Source organism: Trichosurus vulpecula, chromosome 7 (genome assembly GCF_011100635.1).
Source record: "Trichosurus vulpecula isolate mTriVul1 chromosome 7, mTriVul1.pri, whole genome shotgun sequence".
In the NCBI taxonomy this organism is placed as follows: Eukaryota; Metazoa; Chordata; class Mammalia; order Diprotodontia; family Phalangeridae; genus Trichosurus; species Trichosurus vulpecula.
The window spans coordinates 46,871,776-46,893,936 of NC_050579.1; the positions used below are offsets into that span (position 1 = coordinate 46,871,776).

At 43.6% G+C, this 22,161-nt stretch overlaps 8 non-coding genes across 8 annotated transcripts; 4 read left to right on the forward strand and 4 right to left on the reverse strand.

Moving 5' to 3' along the window:
* Positions 1 to 204: 204 nt before the first annotated feature.
* TRNAI-AAU lies at positions 205 to 278 on the forward strand. Its single transcript has one exon. It is a non-coding gene; the product is annotated as a tRNA-Ile (tRNA).
* A 1,054-nt stretch (positions 279 to 1,332) lies between these two features.
* Positions 1,333 to 1,428, reverse strand: TRNAI-UAU. The gene is made up of 2 exons: positions 1,391 to 1,428; positions 1,333 to 1,368 (listed from the first exon to the last, which is right to left on the reverse strand). It is a non-coding gene; the product is annotated as a tRNA-Ile (tRNA).
* A 2,422-nt stretch (positions 1,429 to 3,850) lies between these two features.
* TRNAS-UGA lies at positions 3,851 to 3,932 on the forward strand. The gene has a single exon. It is a non-coding gene; the product is annotated as a tRNA-Ser (tRNA).
* Positions 3,933 to 4,044: 112 nt separating this feature from the next.
* Positions 4,045 to 4,117, reverse strand: TRNAK-CUU. Its single transcript has one exon. It is a non-coding gene; the product is annotated as a tRNA-Lys (tRNA).
* A 1,120-nt stretch (positions 4,118 to 5,237) lies between these two features.
* TRNAK-CUU lies at positions 5,238 to 5,310 on the forward strand. The gene has a single exon. It is a non-coding gene; the product is annotated as a tRNA-Lys (tRNA).
* A 125-nt stretch (positions 5,311 to 5,435) lies between these two features.
* On the reverse strand, positions 5,436 to 5,517 carry TRNAS-UGA. The gene has a single exon. It is a non-coding gene; the product is annotated as a tRNA-Ser (tRNA).
* Positions 5,518 to 7,246: 1,729 nt separating this feature from the next.
* TRNAI-UAU lies at positions 7,247 to 7,342 on the forward strand. Its single transcript has 2 exons — positions 7,247 to 7,284; positions 7,307 to 7,342. It is a non-coding gene; the product is annotated as a tRNA-Ile (tRNA).
* Positions 7,343 to 8,786: 1,444 nt separating this feature from the next.
* TRNAI-AAU lies at positions 8,787 to 8,860 on the reverse strand. The gene has a single exon. It is a non-coding gene; the product is annotated as a tRNA-Ile (tRNA).
* Between the last annotated feature and the right edge of the window lie 13,301 nt (positions 8,861 to 22,161).

A 22,161-nucleotide genomic window follows, 5' to 3' on the forward strand; every position in this document is an offset into this window, starting at 1 on the left:
TCCAAAGGTGCCGGGTGGGCCAGGGAAGTAGTAACCAAGTGAGGTCCAAGAGGCTGTCGCTACAGGAGGCACAGATGAAATGGCAAACCTTGAGTCCAGTTGTCTGACTGACTATCAGAAATATCAAAAAATTGCTGTCCCAGGGTACTTTGAGTTTCATGTCAACACTTACCAAAGCTTGATTAGTCAGCACTTTTTGTGTTGGGCCGGTTAGCTCAGTTGGTTAGAGCGTGGTGCTAATAACGCCAAGGTCGCGGGTTCGATCCCCGTACGGGCCACGTTTTGAAAGGAATCACAGAAATTCACGTGCGGCGTTTTGAATCTAGCTATCTAACTAATCCGAGATTGGATCCTAGATAAAAAATAGATGCAAGGTGAATTTGAGGGAGCATCTCCTGTAGAAAGGGGCGGTACAGCTGACTCTGGAAAGAGCTGGAATTCGGCGAGGTGGAGGTGAGGAGCTAGTGCATCCAGGAACAGAGTGACAAGTTCCAAGAAGAGGAGGGAGCCAGCGGCCTTGACTCACTCGCTGGTCAGTACTCACCCCGGCTGAAGCTAAATAAATGATTTTTGATTTGCTGTGCGGTGAATCTCGGGATACATTTAAGTCAACTTTCACTTTAGTTTTGTAACTAGGTTTTATCTTTTTGAGAAAATTGTCTTTGGCAACGCCGAAAACTGTGTGAGGAAATGGCTTTGCCGTTGAGGACTTTCATTGGCTCCCTATTACCTATTAGTCTAGGGTACGAACTCTTCAGCTTGGCTTTTCTATCACTGCCTGCACATTCTGCCCCCATGCGCCGCCCCCCACCCCTCCCCTTTGCAGACTAAGTACATAAGACGCTAAGTACATATGTACTCTATCTTCCGGCCCAGCTGGCCTACTTGCCGATCCCATTTGCCGTTTCCTTGCCTGGAAAGTATCCGACCTCCTCCGACCAGCCTCTTGCAAGCCTTCGTTCCCTTCAAAGCTCAGCTGAGACACTGCATGGCTCGGGAAGATTTTCCTGAGATTGTGCCCGCACCCCTCCTTCCACTTGTCAGGGGCCTCTCCCTCCCTAAATTAACTCGTTTTCACTTCTAGGTGTGTTTGTTCTTGTACGGAAGTTTTGTCTTCAGTGTTTGCATAGCAGTCGGCGCAGTCTCCCGTACCTAGGAGGCGCTTAATAAAAGTTCATCCAATCTTTGCTTTACCCCCCGAAAAGGGCCCAGTCCCCGAGAGTCCCACCCCATTAGCGCCGGCTCCTGCCACTCCGCTGCAGTGAAAGATAAAAACAACAGTTCAGAACGTCTGGGCTTCCTTTTCGCAAACCCTTTGGGGTAAAAAGAAAATGCTCCAGGTGAGGATCGAACTCACAACCTCGGCATTTCTCACACACTAGTACTGCTGTATAAGTACCGCGCGCTAACCGATTGCGCCACTGGAGCTACGAAAAGCTCTCACCTCGTGTCCCACTCCAGCAAGAAGCAGCACAAGCAGCTAGCTCTTCCAAATTAAATGTCGTCTCCTACTCCACGACTCCTGGCCAGAGCCTCAACCGAAGAATCTCCTACAGGATAGCTTCGCGTGACAGCACAACTACAAAGTCTTGAACAAAAGGACAGCCAAAGGGAAAACGGCCCGCATCCCAGGCCTTTAGTACCAACAGCCCCTCTACCGCCTACGCCCACACCGCTGCCACGCCTTGGACACCCAGAAACCCACCAAGAACCACGAAGGGAACGACTTCTCCATCACCAAGGGAAAAGTCTCACTTTCCAGATGGCTTCCACATCCATTGCGTTTGGTTCCTCAGGAAGATCGACGTTTTCCCTCCACGCACCAGACCAAAAGGTGCACTGAGCGCACATGCCGCGGTGTGCGGGGAAAGGGTAATGTCCGAGGGGCTTCTCCCAATCCTTTGCTTCTGAGAACGCCAGCGGCTCCGGGAGGGTAGGAGGATTCACTTGACCACGAATCTTTCCCTGATTTTGCATATTCCCCCCTTTTTTTTTTCTTTCAGAAAACAGAGCAAGCACATGAGGCTTAAAGCAAAAAGGGGTGTGAGCCAAGGCTCCTGACAGAATCAGCGCAATCGTGGGGCCCTTGTTGACAGCAACAACGAGACAAGCATGATTCATAGGGCTTCACGACCAGGACATGCATACAGCAGATGCTCGTCCGAGCTCAGAGAACACCTGGTGCTGACCAAAGCGATGCAATAATTACATGAAACAATTCTGGGATTTTGCTACGGCTAAGTTCATCCAGAGGGTGAGTGCAAAGGATTCTTGTTATGCCAAGCTCAGGGCACAACTGGCTTGCTGGACCTTAGCTCTGGAATACAGGGTGTCTCTCAGTATCTTAACAGGTTCCACCTGTGCCTTTTCTTCCACTAAGCACTAACGGCTGAGTCCCAGTCCCTCTCCCCAAATGATTGGAAGAGCTTCCTACCTGGTCTCCCTTGCTCGCATTATCCTTTCCCCAATTCGCTCCAGTCTCCTCCTCTCCCCACCCCTCATCCCCAATCACAGAATTTTAAAGAAGTGTGCTGTGCCCTGCTGATGAACTTACTTCATCAAAGCCCGATATCTTGGACCTGACTTCGAGCAGCATCCATGATCTGGTCCTACTCCATCTCGAAAACATTCACTTCGATCTACTCGGCTACCCTGGTATCCTGGCTTCCCTACCCCACCCCCAAGTACCCAACAAACGCTCCCTCCATGCACGCCAGGATAATGACATCCATGCCACCAACACCCCTTCCTCCCTTCAGCCTGGATGGATAGTCATCGATATTGTAGTTGGTTCGTTAGTTGGTTAGTTGTTGTCCTTGGTTCTGGAAGAGGTCAAAATGACATCTATGTTGGAGTCACAGTAGAGTGTGTCCCACGGTGGCCGACCAGACCAATTCAGGCTCAAAAGGCTCTACCACAGGTCAGGCACAAATAGTCCAAAGGAACACGAAGTAATTGGAAGCAACTAGGTTCTGGTTTTGGAACTAGGAGTGGAGACTGGGCCCAAGCTAGGCTCCAGAAAGGTGAATCCTTCTCATAGTTCCCTGAAGCTGGGGGGTTCTGGAGAGAAGGGGGCACTGTGAAGGAGATGGAAGGAAGCAATTCAGTTCAGTTCTAGTAAATAAACGTGTTAAGTGCCTATGTGCTAGACACTGTGGTAGGCTCTGGAATATAGAAAGAGGCCAAAGACAGTGCCTGCCCTCAAGAGAGCTTACAGTCGAAAAGGCTTGTGAGCAGAGCCAGGGATGAGGCCTTGATGTGCCAGGGTGTGCCCTCTACCTCTCCCAAGCCCGGAGGCTCAGTGTCCATTGCAGCTGGATGTTCCAGCATCAAATCAAATCAAGGGCAGAGTCCCCTCTTGCCACCTTCCTTTACCTCTTTCCTGGGCCTCCATAAAGAACATTTTCTTCTTTTGGGAATGTGAAGCTCACACTGGCCTATTTGTAGGTTTGTTGGCTTTTCTATAGAAAGGGGCTTTCGAGTTTATCGATTTTCCGTATTGTTACTGGATTCGTTTAAGAAACTTCCCTTTCACTCTTTTTTGTTTCTCAGTTTTTGTTTTTGTTCCTTGTTTTATTCTATTTCACATGCCCGGGACTTGACCCAGGTGCTTTGCACCCACTAAGTGCTTACTGGGCACTTATGAACATGCTGCTTGATACATATTTGTGTGAGTTCTCTTTAAAAATAGTCTTTTAGACAAACTTAAGTTTTGGCATTCGAAACAACGTGGCCAACGCATCTCCTCTCTCTGCAGTAGACTGAACACTTGACCATTCAGCTTAAGAAAAAGAACCTCAGTGTAGGGCAAACTTCTCTTGCCGGGTGATAGTAAATCAGCTTCGGGAAGGTAGTCGTGGCCGAGTGGTTAAGGCGATGGACTTGAAATCCATTGGGGGTTCCCCGCGCAGGTTCGAATCCTGCCGACTACGAAGTATAATTTTAATAATGGCCAAGCCTGTCAGGGTAGAAACATGAGACATAGCCTATAGTTTTCGGGTAGATACACTTAGGAAGCCTAAATCCGTCAAAAAAAGACGCATGCGCCCAACGTGGGGCTCGAACCCACGACCCTGAGATTAAGAGTCTCATGCTCTACCGACTGAGCTAGCCGGGCACTTCTGCTCTGTTTTTTTCCCACTTCATACTTCAAGAAGCTCCAAGAGTACAGGGCAGCAGGGCCACCTCAGCAAGTGAAATCAATCATTCGTTCAGCTGTAATGGGAAGTAAAAGCAAGCGCGCCACTCCGCACCCGCTGGCCCCCTCGCCTCTCCAACCCTAAGCAGGACTGACTCAGAGTTTCCTCCGCCCTGGTCCGCGGGAAAGAAAGACTGAAAGCGCGGTGAATTCTACAGTCTTCGGGGCACTATGATATGCCCACAAACACTCTCGGAGTAGGAGAGGGAAGTCCTTCTCTTTGTTCCAGTTCTTCCTTATTTCTCCCACTTTCCTTCTGGAAGAATTCGCTAATTAAGCTATTATTACCGGTCATTAGAATTGAATTTGAGTTACGTGCAATCATCTGTGACATCTATGTTTCACATTTTAAAACATTTTGCTTCACAAGAATGTTTTAATTATCGAGGATACTTCGAAGGACTCAGTTTCTTCTTCCTTTTCACTTTCTTAGTTTTTGGCAACTCCTCCATTCCCCTCTCTACTGCGAAACCTCCAAGAGTCAATTCAAAAACCAATTCTCTTATTTCGGTCACCTATTTGGGAGGGAAGAGGACAAGGCGATGACGGGAAATAGAGACAGTAATTATTTAATAGATACCAAAGGATTTTGCCTAATTTTTTTCCTTTTTGTGTGTCAAAATATTTTAATTTTTTTATTCATTTTTTTTTCAAATGCAAGTTCCTTCTCCCTCGCGCCGCTGCACCACGAACTGAATAGGGTAACGCTCCACTGCAAAGACCGTGGGGTGAATGGATGTACAGGCAGCCCTAGAGACTAGGTGCAGAGAGACCTTTCCTTTTTGTTTGCGGACATTTGTGGAACTCCTCGCGCTTGAGTCTTTCTTTCCTGTGGGGCAGGCCAAAGGGTGGAGGAAACACTAGGACGACCCTGGCTAAGGTTGGAGAGTAGGGGATAGCGGGTGCGGAGTGGCGTGCTTGGTTTTACTTCCTGTTAGATCTGAATGAATGATTAGTTTCACTTGCTGAGCTAGTCGTGGCACCCTGTATTCCTGTGACTTCTTGAAGTGTGCAGTGAGGGAAAAAATAGACAAATGGCGCCCGGCTAGCTTAGTTGGTAGAGCATGAGACCCTTAATCTCAGGGTCGTGGGTTCGAGCCCCACGTTGGGCGGGATTTTCTTTCTTGGAGACAAAAATCCGGAAGCTGTCTAGATACTACCCTGTCGAGACATTCTAGGAGAATTCGTATTTTCCGTCGTCACTCTATCACAACATGGCTTCATTAAAATTACACTTCGTAGTCAGCAGGACTCGAACCTGCGCGGGGAAACCCCAATGGATTTCAAGTCCATCGCCTTAACCACTCGGCCACGACTACATGTGAGGAAATCGTTGAGCATCACCTGGTAAGATAAGTTTGTCAGACACCGAGGTTCTTCTCATGCTAAACTGACAAGTATTCCTAGATAGAGTATGCAGAGAGAAAGCAACTCCGATGGGCTAGCCACGTTGTTCGAATGCCGAAACGTGTAAGTTTGTCTAAAAGACAATTTTTACAGAGAACCCACGCAAGGCAGACCCACTCGAAATATTCGCAGGGACTATTTGTGCCCGACCTGTGGTAGAGCCTTCGGAGCTCGAATTGGTCTGGTCGGCCACCGTGGGACACACTCTACTGTGACTCCAACATAGATGTCATTTTGACCTCTTCCAGAACCAAGGACAACAACTAACCAACTAACGAACCAACTACAATATCGATGACTATCCATCCAGGCTGAAGGGAGGAAGGGGTGTTGGTGGCATGGATGTCATTATCCTGGCGTGCATGGAGGGAGCGTTTGTTGGGTACTTGGGGGTGGGGTAGGGAAGCCAGGATACCAGGGTAGCCGAGTAGATCGAAGTGAATGTTTTCGAGATGGAGTAGGACCAGATCATGGATGCTGCTCGAAGTCAGGTCCAAGATATCGGGCTTTGATGAAGTAAGTTCATCAGCAGGGCACAGCACACTTCTTTAAAATTCTGTGATTGGGGATGAGGGGTGGGGAGAGGAGGAGACTGGAGCGAATTGGGGAAAGGATAATGCGAGCAAGGGAGACCAGGTAGGAAGCTCTTCCAATCATTTGGGGAGAGGGACTGGGACTCAGCCGTTAGTGCTTAGTGGAAGAAAAGGCACAGGTGGAACCTGTTAAGATACTGAGAGACACCCTGTATTCCAGAGCTAAGGTCCAGCAAGCCAGTTGTGCCCTGAGCTTGGCATAACAAGAATCCTTTGCACTCACCCTCTGGATGAACTTAGCCGTAGCAAAATCCCAGAATTGTTTCATGTAATTATTGCATCGCTTTGGTCAGCACCAGGTGTTCTCTGAGCTCGGACGAGCATCTGCTGTATGCATGTCCTGGTCGTGAAGCCCTATGAATCATGCTTGTCTCGTTGTTGCTGTCAACAAGGGCCCCACGATTGCGCTGATTCTGTCAGGAGCCTTGGCTCACACCCCTTTTTGCTTTAAGCCTCATGTGCTTGCTCTGTTTTCTGAAAGAAAAAAAAAAGGGGGAATATGCAAAATCAGGGAAAGATTCGTGGTCAAGTGAATCCTCCTACCCTCCCGGAGCCGCTGGCGTTCTCAGAAGCAAAGGATTGGGAGAAGCCCCTCGGACATTACCCTTTCCCCGCACACCGCGGCATGTGCGCTCAGTGCACCTTTTGGTCTGGTGCGTGGAGGGAAAACGTCGATCTTCCTGAGGAACCAAACGCAATGGATGTGGAAGCCATCTGGAAAGTGAGACTTTTCCCTTGGTGATGGAGAAGTCGTTCCCTTCGTGGTTCTTGGTGGGTTTCTGGGTGTCCAAGGCGTGGCAGCGGTGTGGGCGTAGGCGGTAGAGGGGCTGTTGGTACTAAAGGCCTGGGATGCGGGCCGTTTTCCCTTTGGCTGTCCTTTTGTTCAAGACTTTGTAGTTGTGCTGTCACGCGAAGCTATCCTGTAGGAGATTCTTCGGTTGAGGCTCTGGCCAGGAGTCGTGGAGTAGGAGACGACATTTAATTTGGAAGAGCTAGCTGCTTGTGCTGCTTCTTGCTGGAGTGGGACACGAGGTGAGAGCTTTCCGTAGCTCCAGTGGCGCAATCGGTTAGCGCGCGGTACTTATACAGCAGTACTAGTGTGTGAGAAATGCCGAGGTTGTGAGTTCGATCCTCACCTGGAGCATTTTCTTTTTACCCCAAAGGGTTTGCGAAAAGGAAGCCCAGACGTTCTGAACTGTTGTTTTTATCTTTCACTGCAGCGGTAGTGGCAGGAACTGGCGTCAATGGGGTACGACTTTCGGGCACTGGGTTTTTTTCGGGGGCGAAACAAAGATTTGACGAGTCTTTTTAAAGCGCCTACTAGGTTCTGGAGGCGGAGCCAACGGGAAGAACAGGTAACAGGCTGCTACGTTACTTTCGGTGAGATGGGTGATGTGGTCTAAACTAACTAGGACAGTCTGCATCCTTGAAAGATTGAGACCACCTCTATGAGGAGTTGGACTGTGTTTGCCAGAGAAATGCTCGTGTTTGATTTCTTTGGGATCGCAAACCTTCTGGAACCCAGCCGTCCCCAGGCAAAGAGAGAACTGAGACCATAGGCCTTGGCAGGAGCTGGTCGAAAGGTGTGGAGCTCAAGGAGCGAAAGGGCTCCCGGGTAAAGGTGGAAGCTTCTGGAAAGTTGAGAGACTTGGATTTTTGGTTGACCATTTTTGAGATGATATTCCTTTCTCAACTAGCTAACGGGCCCCGTTGTGATTCTCCGGGGCACCCTTCCCCCGGAGCAAGAAGGGAAAGCAAAGGTTAGCAGCCCCTGGTGACTCAAAGTGGAGAGGGAAGAGAGCCAGACCCGAGGCTGGAGTCTGGAGTCAACGGGAGATGAGCTGGGGAATTGTGTATCTCCCATTGAGGGAAAAAAAAAAAGACAAGAAAGAGCAGCGGACAACTGGAAAGTGGAGTGGGCTGGCTTCCCGCTATGGAGAAGGGGAAACATCCTCTGTCATCACATCACCACCTGCCCTTTCTTCGGGGTGAAAGCACCATGGCTCCTGACTAGAAGGGCTTCAGTTCTGACCCTTCACATCCTTCCTGGATGGAACGTTTTCCCTTCCCAGATGAAACCTATTGAGAAAGGAGAGGCCCTGGGGCCGAGTGGCAGTCTTCCTCTTTATCAATAATTTAGTGAGCAGGTACTGCTGAGTGCAAAACTAGAGGACTTTGACTCTAGGTGTGGCCACTGCTCAAGGAATTTGCTACGATTTGGCTGGTCAAGGGACACATACATAGGCAATAAAAAAATCTAAATGATCAGCCCACCTCCCAAGGCCTTGTCACTGCTCGGAAATGCACTATCTCCTCACTTCGGCCTGGCTGAACTCCAGCTCTTTCCAGAGTTAGCTCTAGCGCCCCTTTCTACAGGATATATTTCTTGTTTTCGCCTTGTGTCTAATCAGGTTCCCGGTGATCTCTTGGGGACAGCGCGACTGCTTTTCATTGCTACACTTTGTTGGCTTGCTTTGGAACGCCTGCATTTTCGTCCGGATGCTCCAATCGCTGATTTTTCGGCTAGAACGCCTCTGGACCCCCCGAGTTCAGCAGGCACCTATCAACCCTTTTAAAAGTGAAACCAGTGGCCCGTACGGGGATCGAACCCGCGACCTTGGCGTTATTAGCACCACGCTCTAACCAACTGAGCTAACCGGCCGACGAGTGGAAGTTTCTTAAAACCTTCATAAATGTTAAGAAATTTAGGATATCCTGGGATAGTCATTTATTTATTCCTGACAGTCAGCTGGACAACTGCTCTCAGGGTTTGTCATTCCTCCTGCACCTCCTGGAGCAACTGCCTCCTAGACAACACTTGGCTAACACTTCTCTGGTCCACAGACTACCTCTGTAAAAGCCACTTCTCACTTCTCATTTCGTTTCAACTCCATTTCCAGAGTGCTGTGAGGAACCGACCTGGAACTGGGAGTACGAAGCTCTGAGTCCTGAAGAGAAGGGAAAGAGTCCTAAAGGATCAGATACTGGAAATTACCAAGGAATGCCCAGATCCCGTCCGAGGTTGCATTCATCTACTCCAGAGACTTGAAGACCACGGGACTCAGAAGGCACTGGATTGCAAAAGCACTGTGTAGAACTCACAAGCGAAAGGACTTCGTTTGTGGTCACCAGACCTCTCCGATGTGTCCTGAAATCAAGGATCCTAGCAACAGTCCAAAGAAGGTTCGCTTCAGCACCATCCCGCCGCCCCAGGGCCATTCTCTGTCCTTGCTACGTACAGCCCAGAGATTCCATTGTTCAGTAAGAAGCCTTCACCTGCTCAAAGGGGCCCAGACCCTTTCACTTGGGAGATGGCTTAGCTATTCTTTCGCGGGGAAAATTTGCCAAAATGCATCAAAGTCAATAGTCTGCTCGCTGAATTTCAACACAGTGTTACGTCTTTCGCTCCGCTTGCATCAGACCTGAGGTGGAAGATCCTTTGGTGATCTTCCTTTCAGGACAAGTGACTTCCAGAGGAGTCATCTGGGAGTCAGAATCCTGGGGCGCATTACTTCCCCAGGTGACAAAGGGCGTTCCCCTTTTGTTTCTGCTCTCCTACAGACAACAAATAGTCTCATTGCCGAGGAAGGGGCTTATTATCCTCCCGGAGACTGCCGCAACTCTGGGTCCTCTCCCTCTCACAAAGCTGGGATTTGTAGACTGAAGGGTCTTGGGGGAGCTGACCAGCTTGCAGGTAGGAAGCTGTGGATGTGGACACTTGGCCTGCCTGCCTCACAACTGTTTGAGACCAAAGCTGTGGAGGTGGACAGTTAGCCTGGTAGGAGCTCCATTCTGAAGCTGTGGTTTTTGGAGCTATGGAAATGGGAAAGGTCAGAATGTCTTGTACCGTAAGGGAGAGTGGAAGTGGTTTTAAACTTTAGGAAGTGGAGGGCTGCTGGCTATTCGTAGCTTGTATGGAGCTGAGGCTTAAGTGAAGCTAGTCTTTGCTGGCAGTTACGAGGAATGCCTAAGTTAGGGTAAGGTGTGTGACCCCCAAACCCTTCCCTCACCAGCAAGTGGAGTTCAAAGTGGAGAATGAGGCTGAGGAAAAACAGCTGAAGAGGAATGAGTTTAGGCCTTTGGCAAAAAAAGCTCCTGGTGAGGATCAAAAACATTTTCTAGCCAAATACTCAAAGGACCAAACAATGCTTTTTCTGACAAAAAAAAAAGATAGGAAGGTTTTTGCCCCCCAAGATTGACTTTTGGCCCCACATGGCTCCTTTTTGTTTCTTTTTTCTTTTTCAATTAAAACCATGTATCTTCTCTCCCTTCCACTTTCCTGTCCTCCTAGTGAGAAAAGAGAGGGAAAGCAAGACCCTTGTAACAAATATTCAGAGTCAAGGAAAAGAAATTATTGCATTAGTTCTGTCCACAAATGTCTCAGTCTGCACTATGAGTCCATGTCCTCTCTGTCTGGAGATGGGTAGCATGCTTCATTGTCAATCTCCCTGGAATATTCAATGGTCATTAACTTCTGCTTTTCTTTTTTTTTTAAGTGATTTAAGTTTATTATGTTTCTTTTTCTTTTCTTATTATTATTTGTTTTAGTATTTGTCTAAAATAAAAAAAAATTAGAAAAATTAAAATTAAAATGATGATCTGATGCTAGGTGAACCATGCTTAGTTACATCCAGCCATGAACATGGATCCAGTGTAGCACTGTATGGCAAAAATTGTGCATTTAGCAGAGGTGATGGTGTCAGGCAGAGCATCAACATGGGGCGGGGGGGGGGGGGGGAGGAAGCTCAGGTGAGTGTCCATATATCAATATCAGAAGACAATGGGTATGCAATCAAATTAATCACAAAATAGTCGAGAAACATTTATTAAGTATCTACTATTCACCAGGCACTTCACTAAGTGCTAAAGATTCAAATGCAAAGAAAGGAAAGAAAGGAAGGAAGGAAGAAGGAGAGTGAGAGAGAGAGAGAGAGAGAGAGAGAGAGAGAGAGAGTGAGAGAGAAAGGAAGGAAGGAAGGAAGGAAGGAAGGAAGGAAGGAAGGAAGGAAGGAAGGAAGGAAGAAAAGGAACTGGAAAGTAGAGAGGGGAGGGAAGGCAAAGTAGTGCAGCCAGGTGAGAAATGAAGTCAGCTTTAGTCTTTTCCTACCCAAGGAGCTAGTTCACCTGACTGAGTGACTTGTACCTACTTGAGAACTGTTAGATTGTCTCCTACTATATCCTTGTTTCTCTTGAGTTTCAATTCCTTATTAATCATTTTTGTTCTAACTTCCCCAACTCTCTTACAAAAACAGAAGGATTCTCCCTTGTCTTCTATTCTCATCGTTCTATCCATCTGCACATCCTGCCCCCAACATAGTTAAGGAAATAAATGGATGGGTGAACAAATGAAGTCCCTTTTGTTGTTTTTAGCATTCATCACCAATGTTAGCTCTTTCGGAGCTTAAGCAATCTTGGCACTATTTTAAAAGGAGTACTCCCCAGACACTATTCTTACATAGCCATCATGTGGTTTGGTGGGAATGATGGGGGTGTCTGGGTGCCTGTGCCTGGACCCCAATTCCAAAACCACATCCAGCTCTGAAATCACATCTCTCCCTAGCCTCAAAATACTGTCTCAGGCAGTTCCTCTCCAGTTCAAGGGCAGCATGCCTTAGCAAAACACTTATCTCTCCTTCTGATACTGCGGCCAGCTGCACTGGTAGAATTTATTAGTTTGGACTCACTGCATACGTGCTAATTGGCTGTGCACTGGGCCATAATGATATTTACTACTTACTGACCTTACTGATATGTATCCTAGACATAGTCAAATGTATACTCCCTTACATTCATCTTGTCTAACAAGATATTTGATGGAAGCGACCTGGATATTTCCAGTCAGCTGTGATAGTCAGTTGACTTAGTGACATTTCAAAGCAAAAACCACACCTCCATGTTCCCCCCTTGGGCTATTTCCCAGTGAACTCTGGGTAAGATACCTACACAGTAGATACAAAAAGTGCTTGTTTCTTTAAGAACTGCCCAGCCCTTAACCACTCCCTAATCCCACCCCAAAACACCTAATTGACATGTTTTACCCCCAAATCTCCTATAAAAACTTTACTTGCACCCCTGTAAGGTTACAGGTTCCCTAAGAACTCCCTTACCTGCTGTAAAGTGTAATAAATCTTTGCCACCTTGACTTAAAGAATGCTTGGGTCCATGAATTCATTCCAGTCAGTCCCAACCCTCTCCAGTACTTGGGTCCTTGAGGGGTACTTCCCCTCAACTACTCTGTCTGGGAACTCCAGTCTTGGGATTCCTGGACCTCATCTCCCCAACCCTCAACAGGAAGACCAAGAGAACAGGATTCATACTCTCTGGGTTAGACACCTGCCTTCAACATTTACTACCTCTATGACTTTGGCAAGCCATTGAATCTCTCTATGCCTCACTTTTTTTCATCTGTGACACGAGGATAATAATACTTCTAGAACTTATCTCTCTGGATCTGGATGAGGATCAAATAAAGTTAATGTGTTGTACAAAGTGCTTTGCAACTTTGCTATATATGTAAGTGCAAGCTCTTGTGGTAATCACAGAAATATGGCACTTTTTTTGTATTCTTTCTCTATTTTCTGCCCTTGTCCCCATAATCAACACAAGTTCCAAGACACACACACACACACACACACACACACACACACATACACACACCCCTACACCCTTAAGCTGGTCCTGGTCAATATGGCTAGAGGAAAAGATCTTAATTAACAAGGTAAAGAAATGATCACAAAAAGTAAAATAGATAATATTAATTACATGAAATTCAAAAGCTTTTGTACCAACATAATCAATGCAACCAGGGTAATGATCTGAAATCCAAAATATTGGGTTGCATTGGTTTTGTGAGATTTTTTTCCCTCATCTTCATTATCTTTTCTTGATTTTTATTAGTTTTTGTCTTAGTTCCAACAAATAAATAGTACACAAAAAATGATTCAGGAATATAACTCTCACACCAGAGGATTCAGGCTCAGCACCAGGACCCCTATGGCCTCCAGCAGCAGACACGAGGCTCCCCACCATGAGTCTTACGGCAACCTTAGTAGAGCACTAGGTAATTATCCAGGGCTGCAACCACTAGCACGAGAAGTGGGAGACCATGCCTCTTCCACTCTTGGAGCAGAGCTCAAATTTGAAAGAAAGGAAAAAGGCCCCCCAAAGGGAGGGGATGAGAAGAAAACAACCAAAAAATAATCTAACCATAGAAAGTTATTGTGGTAACAGGGAGGACCAAGATGCATACTCAGAAGAGGACAATAATGTCTAGACACCTATGGGCAAAACCCCAAAGAAAAATGGGAAGTCATCTCAAGTCCAGAAAGAATTCATGGAAGAGCCCAAAAAGGAATTTAAAAATCATATAAGTGAGGTAGAAGAAGGAAGATGGCAGAGTAGGTCAGAAAATTCCAAGCTCTCAAGATTTTCCCCCACAAAAGAGTTAAAATAGCACCTTAGGGTGAACAGTGTGGATGGTGACAAAGAAGAATAGGGGCACAACAAGGATCTTCCTGGGACAGTTTGAGAAGATCTAAAGAAAAATCCCAAGGCCAGGTTTGGTCCCTGCAAAGAGTAAACACTTCCAGGCTAGGTTCCATTTTAACAACAAGCAGGGAAGCCGCTTAAACAACTAGAGGCAAGTCCCTGGGTAAGTTGGTTTGGGAGGCTGCCTCGGCCCAGCCACTGGAACTCCCCACCCCGGGATAGTGAGGGGAATCGTGCGTTTGAGCCAAGGAATATTTCAGTAACTTGTGCTGACGTGGAACGCCAGTCCCAGCTGTGCTGCAAAGAGCTGTGAGGGCAAGAAGGAACCAGCACACGCCAGGTGATGCAGAAGCAGTGGGGCAGAAAGCCCCAGCTGTGGGCACTTTCAGGCAGTTGGAGGTTTGGCTTTGGTTCCAGGCTAGAGGGAAGAACTGAAGATCTGGGGCAAGAGGCACCATTTCCCATACCCCAAAGCTAGAGGTGATTACAAAAATCAAGTTATTACCACACAAAAAAATGCACAGGCAAAGGAGAAAGAATCCAACCATAGAAACCTATTACGGGAATAGAGATGACTGGACTTCATCTTCAGAGGAGGATATTGAAGTAAAGAAACCCTCAAAGAGGAACGTCAAGTGGTCACTTGCCCAAAAAGAATTTGTAGAAGATCTTCAAAAAGAGTTTAAAAATCAAATGACAGAGATGGAGGAAAAACTAACAAAACTAAAAAAAAACGAGAAAAAGAAGGTCATGAAAGGAAAGTCAAGCAATTAGAAAAGGAGATCCAGAATCTCAAGGAGGAAAATGACAACTTGAAAATTAGAACTGGGCAAAGTGAAGCCAATGAAATTATAAGAGATCAAGAAATAATTAAACAAAACATGAATAATGAAAAAAAGAAGAGAAAGTGAAACATCTTATAAGAAAAATAACAGATTTGGGGAACAGATCAAGAAGAGGAAATATAAAAATAATTGGAATTACTGAAAGTTATGATCCAACAAAAATCTTGATACAATAATACAAGAAACAATTAAAGAAAATTGTCACGAAGCATTAGAACAAGGCAGGGAAGTAGAAATAGAAAAAATCCATCAAACATCACTTAAAAGAGATCCTGTGAGGAAAATTCATAGGAATATCACAGTCAAATTCTGAACCCCCCAGCTCAAGGATAAAATATTAAAAGCATCAAGATTAAAACAATTTAAATATGATGGTGCCACAATGAGAATTACACAAGACCTAGCAGCAAAGATGTTAAAGGACTGCAGTTCTTGGAACACAAATACATCAAAGAGCAAAAGATCTGGGGTTCTGGCTGAAAATATCGTACCCTTCAAATTTCAGTATTATCTTGAATGAAAAAAAATGGACATCTGACAAACCCTCAGACTTTCAAGACTTTGCTCAAAAAAAAAATCCTCAACTTAATAGAAGATTCAACATACAAGAACCAAGAGAAACATAAGGTGCATACCAAAGACTGACTACAAGGGATTCATAAGAACAGACTGCTAACCCTTTATATAATATATGTGGAACATTTTATACCATTTTATATCATTTTTGTAATTTCAATAAGATTCAGAGCCTGAACTAATTAACCAGAAGAAAAACCTGATCCTAGCAGTCTCTTTGTTCTCTGAGTAAGCTCAGAGATATCTCTATCTTATGTCAACAAACCCAGATGGAGCATTCCTTGCTCTGTCCATGGCCATTAAGGGTGAAAACCTTGACCCCAGACACTATCTTGAATTATGGGACTTTTCCTTATCTTAATATTTTATGGGCATATACTATGTTATGGAATGTTAATGGCAAACTAAACACAGAGATCCTGGGTTGTAATTCCAAACTGACACTTTGTCAACTATCTGATTTGCTGTATTTACAATCTATTCCATTAAGGAAAATCCTTATCTTGTATCATAATTAACATACACGGGGGTCATAAAAGTGATGTAATGCAGGCTGCTGTGTTGAGACCAAAAAAATGTATTTAAGCTTACTCATTTCTTTGTTCAGGGAGTCAGACTTAGTCTGGCCCCCATGCATGCATGTATCCGCTAAGTTTAAAGGGAATGAATGAATAAATATAAGTAATATGAATTTTTCTATCACCTAGTTTGTTGTTTCCTTCAACCAACTTTCAGGTTTAACACATAAAATGTAAAATGTATGTCTAACATTCTTATTAATAATTGTCACACTTATAAGAAAGAGGGGGATAAAACCTGACTATGATATGAATTTAAACAGTAAAACCATTTAGAAACAGCTAAAAAGAGTAACTATTTTATGCAAAAGAGATGAAAGAAGAAGAAAGGATACAGAGGATTTAGATGGGGGAGGAGGGCTAGTAGTTCTGGTAACCTACTTTCATCAGGAATGGGTTTAAAAGGGAACAATACATATATATATATATATATAAGAGTATAAAAGTCTTCTAAATTTAGAAGAAATAAAATGATAGGGGTATAGTGAGGGAGGAGAGGACAAGGGAGGAATTAGGACAAGAGAGGGATTTTTAGTGGGGAGAATGAGGGAATAGGTAAAGAGTGTTTAGATCAATGGGAATGGGAGGATAGGGGAGGGATCCTTGGAGAGGGGAAGGCAAGTAATAGGAGGGCAATGTAGTGGGTAGAAGTAAAGTAGAGGAGGCAGGACGGATAGGAAACAAGAGATATGTACAAACACAAAAACAAAGGTGAGGAGTAGAGTATGTTTGGGAAAGTATATGACTATATATGCATGTATATATGTATAAGTGTATGTATATATCTGTATGTGTATGTATGTATCGAGAAACATATCTAAACTATATTGTAGCCTTCTGGGGCTGAGGGAAGGGAAAAAAAGAACAAAGTTAATAAGTGTACAGCAGAGAACAAAAGAAAACACAAGGAAGCAAAGAAAAGATGGGCAATTCTCAACACAAGGTGTTTATCATACAGGCTTTCTTGAAATGAAAATTTATTATTGTATATTTTGAGTCCTCTCTCATGTTCTGCTATGTATATGATATGTTTTTTTCTTTCTTACTTTGTATTTAAGTTTCAATATTTAAGTTTATGATATGTTTTTTTCTTTATTCTGTATTTGTATTCTGATAAAATAAAAAAAATTAGAGAGGTAGAAGAAAAATAGGGAAAATAAATGAGAGTGATGCAAGAGAATTATGAAAAAAAGACTCAACAGCTTGCAAAGTTGCTTAAAAACTAGAACTGGCCCAATGGAAAAGGAGATACAAAAATCCACTGAAGAAAACAACTCCTTAAAGAGTACAATTGGCCAAATAGAAAAGAAAGTAAAAAAGGTAATTGAGAAAAACAACATCTTAAAAGTTAGAACTGGGTATATGGAAGGTAATGACTCTATGAGACATCATGAATCAATCAAATTCGAAAGAATAAGAAAATGGAAGAAAATGTAAATACCTCATGGGAAAAACAACTGACCTGGAAAATAGATCCTGGAGAGACAATATCAGAATCATTGGACCATCTGAAAGCCATAATCAAAAGGAGGACCTGGACAGCATCTTTCAAGAAATTATCAAGGAAAACTGCCCTGATGTCCTGGAAAGAGATCCCAAAATAAAAACCCCAAGGAACATTATAGCCAAATTTCAGAACTATCAGGTCAAGGAAAATATACTACAAGAGGCCAGAAAGAAACAAATATTCAAATACAGGAGAATCACAATCAGAATCACACAGGATTTGGCAGCCGCAGTATTAAAGGATCAGGCATCATGGAACATGGTATTCCAGAGGGCAAAGGAGCTAGGACTACAACCATGAATCACTTGCCTGGCAAAATTAAGCATAATATATTGGGGGTGGGGGGAGAGAAATGGTCATTCAACAAATAGAAGGATTTCAAGCCTTCATAAGGAGAATACCAGAACTAAACCAAAAATTTGACCTCCAATACCTGAGAGAAATAGAAACAGGTAAAAAGGGGGGGGGGCAGGAGGGAGGAGATTCAGTAGAGCTGAACTGTTTACATCCCTACGTGGGAAGATGGTACTTGTAACTCTTAAAAATTGTACCACTAACAGTACAGATAGAAGGAATAAACCTAGACAGAGGGTATGGGTATAAGGTGTATTTGAGGGAATGACATAAAAAATAAGGGATGAGAAAGAGGAATAGAATGGGTGCAGAAGGAAAGGAGAGGCAGAGTGGGGTAAATTATCTCACATGAAGAGTTGAGAAAGACCTATTACAGTGGAAGGGAAGATGAGGAGGGAGGACAATGGGCATTGCTTGAACCTTGCTCTCATCAGTATTGGCTCAAAGAGGGAATAGTATAATGAGATGAATATAGAAATGAATATAGATCAATACAGAAATCTATCTTCAGATGAATACAGAAGCAGATGAATATAAAAATCTATCTTATGTGAGAGGGAAGTTGGAGGGGAGGAGATTAAATAAAGGGTGGGGGGACTGACAGAAAGGAGGATGGATCAGGGGAGGTGGTAGACAGAAGCAAAACATTGTTGATGTGGGAAAGGGTGAAATGAGAGAGAGGACAAAGAGGAGGAAGTATAGGATGGAGAGAAGTACACAGATAGTAGTCATAATGGTGAATGGGAATGGGATGAACTCTCCCATAAAATGGAAGTGGATAGCAGAGTGGATAAAAAAGCAATATCCTACGATATGTTGCTCACAAGAAACACACTTGAAGCAGAGAAATACACACAGAGTAAAGGAAAATCTGGAAAGACTTGTACAAACTGATGCCAAGTGAAATGAGCAGAACCAGGAAAACACTGTACACAGTATCAGCAACATCATGTGATGATCAGCTATGAATGGCTCAGCTTTTCTCAACAACACGATGATCCAAGACAAATACAATGGACTCATGAAGAAAATGCTATCCATATTTAGATAAAGAACTGATGGACTCTGAATGCAGACTGAAGTATGGTTTGTTTTGGGTTTGTTTGGTTTTTTTTTTTGCTTACTTTATTCTTTCTCTTTTTTTTTACTTTTGATTTTTTTTCTTCCCAATTGTGATGAATATAGAAATGTTTTATGTGATTGTATATGTATAAACTACATCAAATGGCCTACCATTTTCAGAAGAAGGAAGAGGAGAGAGAGGGAAAAAATTTTGGAACTCAAAATCTTATAAAAAGGTATGCTAAAATTTTTCTTGATTTGTAATTATGGAAAAAATAAAATACTATTTTAGGCCCAAAATAACTCTCACATCAATTAGAAGTCTTTTCTTGTCTTGTCCTTACCCTATTTATCTAGTGCCTGCAAAATCTAGCAGTTAACAGCACTTACTTTTTTTAGAAGAAAGTGTTCATGATAAAAGCTAGAGGCTTTTGAGTAATTTACAAGAATTTGTTCCTGCCCTTGTACCTTCTCCATGAACTATGCTTTCCCATACAATGTCTCTCTATCCCCAACTTTGCATTGAAATCACCAAATATCATGGTGTGTGATTGATTTTGTTTGTAAGCTTTTACTGTGTTCTTCATAGAATTTGTCTATCTCTTCAGCCCCAACAATTAATGTTGATGCATAAGCTGCAAAGATTTCCATGATGCCTTTTTACAAATACATATTTTTGCAGCACATGAGAACCAAATATCCCATGAAGTAATGTCTCTTTTTACCTTTGAGTGTGTGATTAAATCCACTCTTCCCATTTCTTTCTTTTACCAACCCTCTCTCAAGCAAACATATGGAGCAATGGATAGAGCCAATCAGGAAAACCTGCATTCAAAACCTGTCTCAGATGCTTAACTAGCTATATAACCCTAGGTGTCTGACCTGCTAACCTTAACCTGCCTGAACCTAAGTTGGATTCAGTGGGCACTTTTCATCCCTTGTACCTCTAAACCCATGATCTTATATTCTTTCAGCAATACAGCCACCCATTTGTCATTGAATAAGAATTACACATGGGAACAATTCAATTCAGAATGATTTTTAACATGTAATTGATGCTCAGAATGAGAATTGAAAAATGAGATTGATACCCACTGAAAATAATCTTGTGGAGAAGTCTAACCAATGAAAGTCAGTTGCCACAGTCAGGAGGCCAGAAGATCTGAGAAAGCAAAAGAGCTTGCAAAAATCTGGTCTGACTTGCCAAATAAAGAGAATCAGCTATGAAAATCCACTCCTGGTTAGATATCAAATAAAAGCAGTGCATCCCTCACTCCTCTCATTCTCCCTGTCCCCCCCCCCACCCTCAATTCATGTACTCTCCCATGTTATAATGTAGTCCCACAACAGAAGCATTTACCTGTAGACAGAGTGTCATCAGGATTTGTCCATGATGTCCACTGTCTGCCTCTTCACTGTTACCTCAAGCATAGCCCCATATTCACCCTTGTCTCCTTGTGTTGTTGGAAAAATGATTCATTATAGTTTTCAGAAAAAAAAATACTTATACCATTTAAATCCATCCTTACGTGATTAAAGGTTGTCCACACCCAGAATGTCTCTTGACCCCAGTAACTCTCTAGGAATTCCAGAGATGGCTACAAGGTGTTTCCAATTCCTCCAGGCCCCAGATTCGCCCAAAGCATTCTTGTTTTGAATTATCACATCCAGGAACTCCTTAGCAGCCTACCCCAAGCCTCTGTTTTGGATTCCCTTGTGTTTTGGCTTCATCCAAACTTTATTGAATGTTTACAGTTGCTCATATCTATCTCAATCTATCTTCCCTTCAGGCTGCCCCCTTGACAAAATTGCTTAACTATGTACATGGGAATTTGTGTCTCTACACTGGTGGTCCCCCATGCCTGGAATTCAATCCCTCTTTACTTCTGCCTCTTAAAAATTCCTGAACTCAGCTCAAGCTCTTCCTTCTACATAAGGCCTTCCTTGATCCATCCTTCACTCCCCCAAGCCTCCAAGAGTCCTACCCTACCCAATATCAACTTGTATGTATTTTGTATCTACTTACTTAAAGCTGTGCATGATGTCTCTCTAGACTGATGTTAAACTCTTTAAGAGCTGAGAGTGTTTGTATTTTCAGTGCCTACCACAGAGCCTGCCACATTGTAGATTGATTTTTTTTTAATTATAGGCATGTTACAATCACCTACAAAACGTAGTTCTAGAAAGAAGCCTCTTTATAGGGTAAAACAGTAGTGGGGTACCTGTGTACCATAACCTGTAGGCATCTATTTCAAAAGAGAAGTGTACCAGAATGTGCAAATGAGAGTCAGGGAAGCTTCATTCAGCTGAATCATTTTGGAATGTCCTCTATGAAACCTTTGTTCAATGTCCTTTTCTTGTCATTGCTGAGGAAACTCCCTTTTTTAAACCTTTGAATGACCTATGGATGTCTTGTTTCATTCTAATAGTCAACGTAAACTATCAGGAGATGGGCTTGAATTAGGTTCAGTCCAGAACAAGGCTGTTAATACATACATTTCCTTACCATATAAACACTCCTCAGCTCTGCTATCTTCTTTACTTTGTTTAATCAACTAGCTAGGGGAGTTAGGAGGAAATGGGAAGATGCTAATTAAATACTCTTCCCCTTTTGTCCCATTTGGTGCACTAATGAATAAGAATACAGAAGATACTGTTCTAGGGTTATTTAATTAATTAGTAGCGACACACTGTTTCTTATAGATCTACAAGCTGTAGGTAGCAATAGGAACAGGCTGCTCTTGCTTAGACAAAAGCCAAAGCATCATGTGAGAAAACGATCAAGCATATAACATGTATGCACCAATCCTTACTCATTTTATATGTATTTTTAGGAGCCATCGCCACTCGTCCTAATCTAAATCTTGCCACTGGACCCAGATGTCTCCAGAGGAGAAAGTGAGGCTGGTGACTTTGCACAGCCAAGTCATGACATAACCTTCCTGATGTCATGGTCCTCTTTGAGAATGAAGGACAAACAATAACAGCAAAAACAACATTAACTTATTTTGTGTTGCCTGTTCTGTGTTTGCAGCCAATACAGTGTAAACACATCCATGGCGGGGTCTGTTTTGATTTCCTATTCATCTCCCCAGACCTAGCCCTGGATATCAAGAGTTGCATGGAGAAGAGTAGCAGGCCCTAGAAGCCCAGCTGAAGTGAGTTGAGGATTTACAAGAACTCCAGTGGGAGAAATGAGACTTGAATTCCCTATAATTCCAGAAGTGTGAATTGCCTTGGCCACATGTTCCCTACATGTCTGCCTCACTACTATTACTCTAAATGTATGCTCTCTCTGACTACAGACATGGCATATATTTGTGGAAGTATATTTGTGCCCCAGATTGGGCAAGGGAACAAGAGGAAGAGAAAATATTTAATAGCTACTGTCCTTACCTTACCTCGGTAAAGGCCTTTTTTGAGAATGAATTATGTCTGCTCACTGATTAAGGAAAGAAGGAAACATGCATTTATTAAAGTACCTACTATGTGCCACCTCATTTGATAAATAAAACAAGCTTAAGAGATAGGTACTATCACTATTCCCATTTTA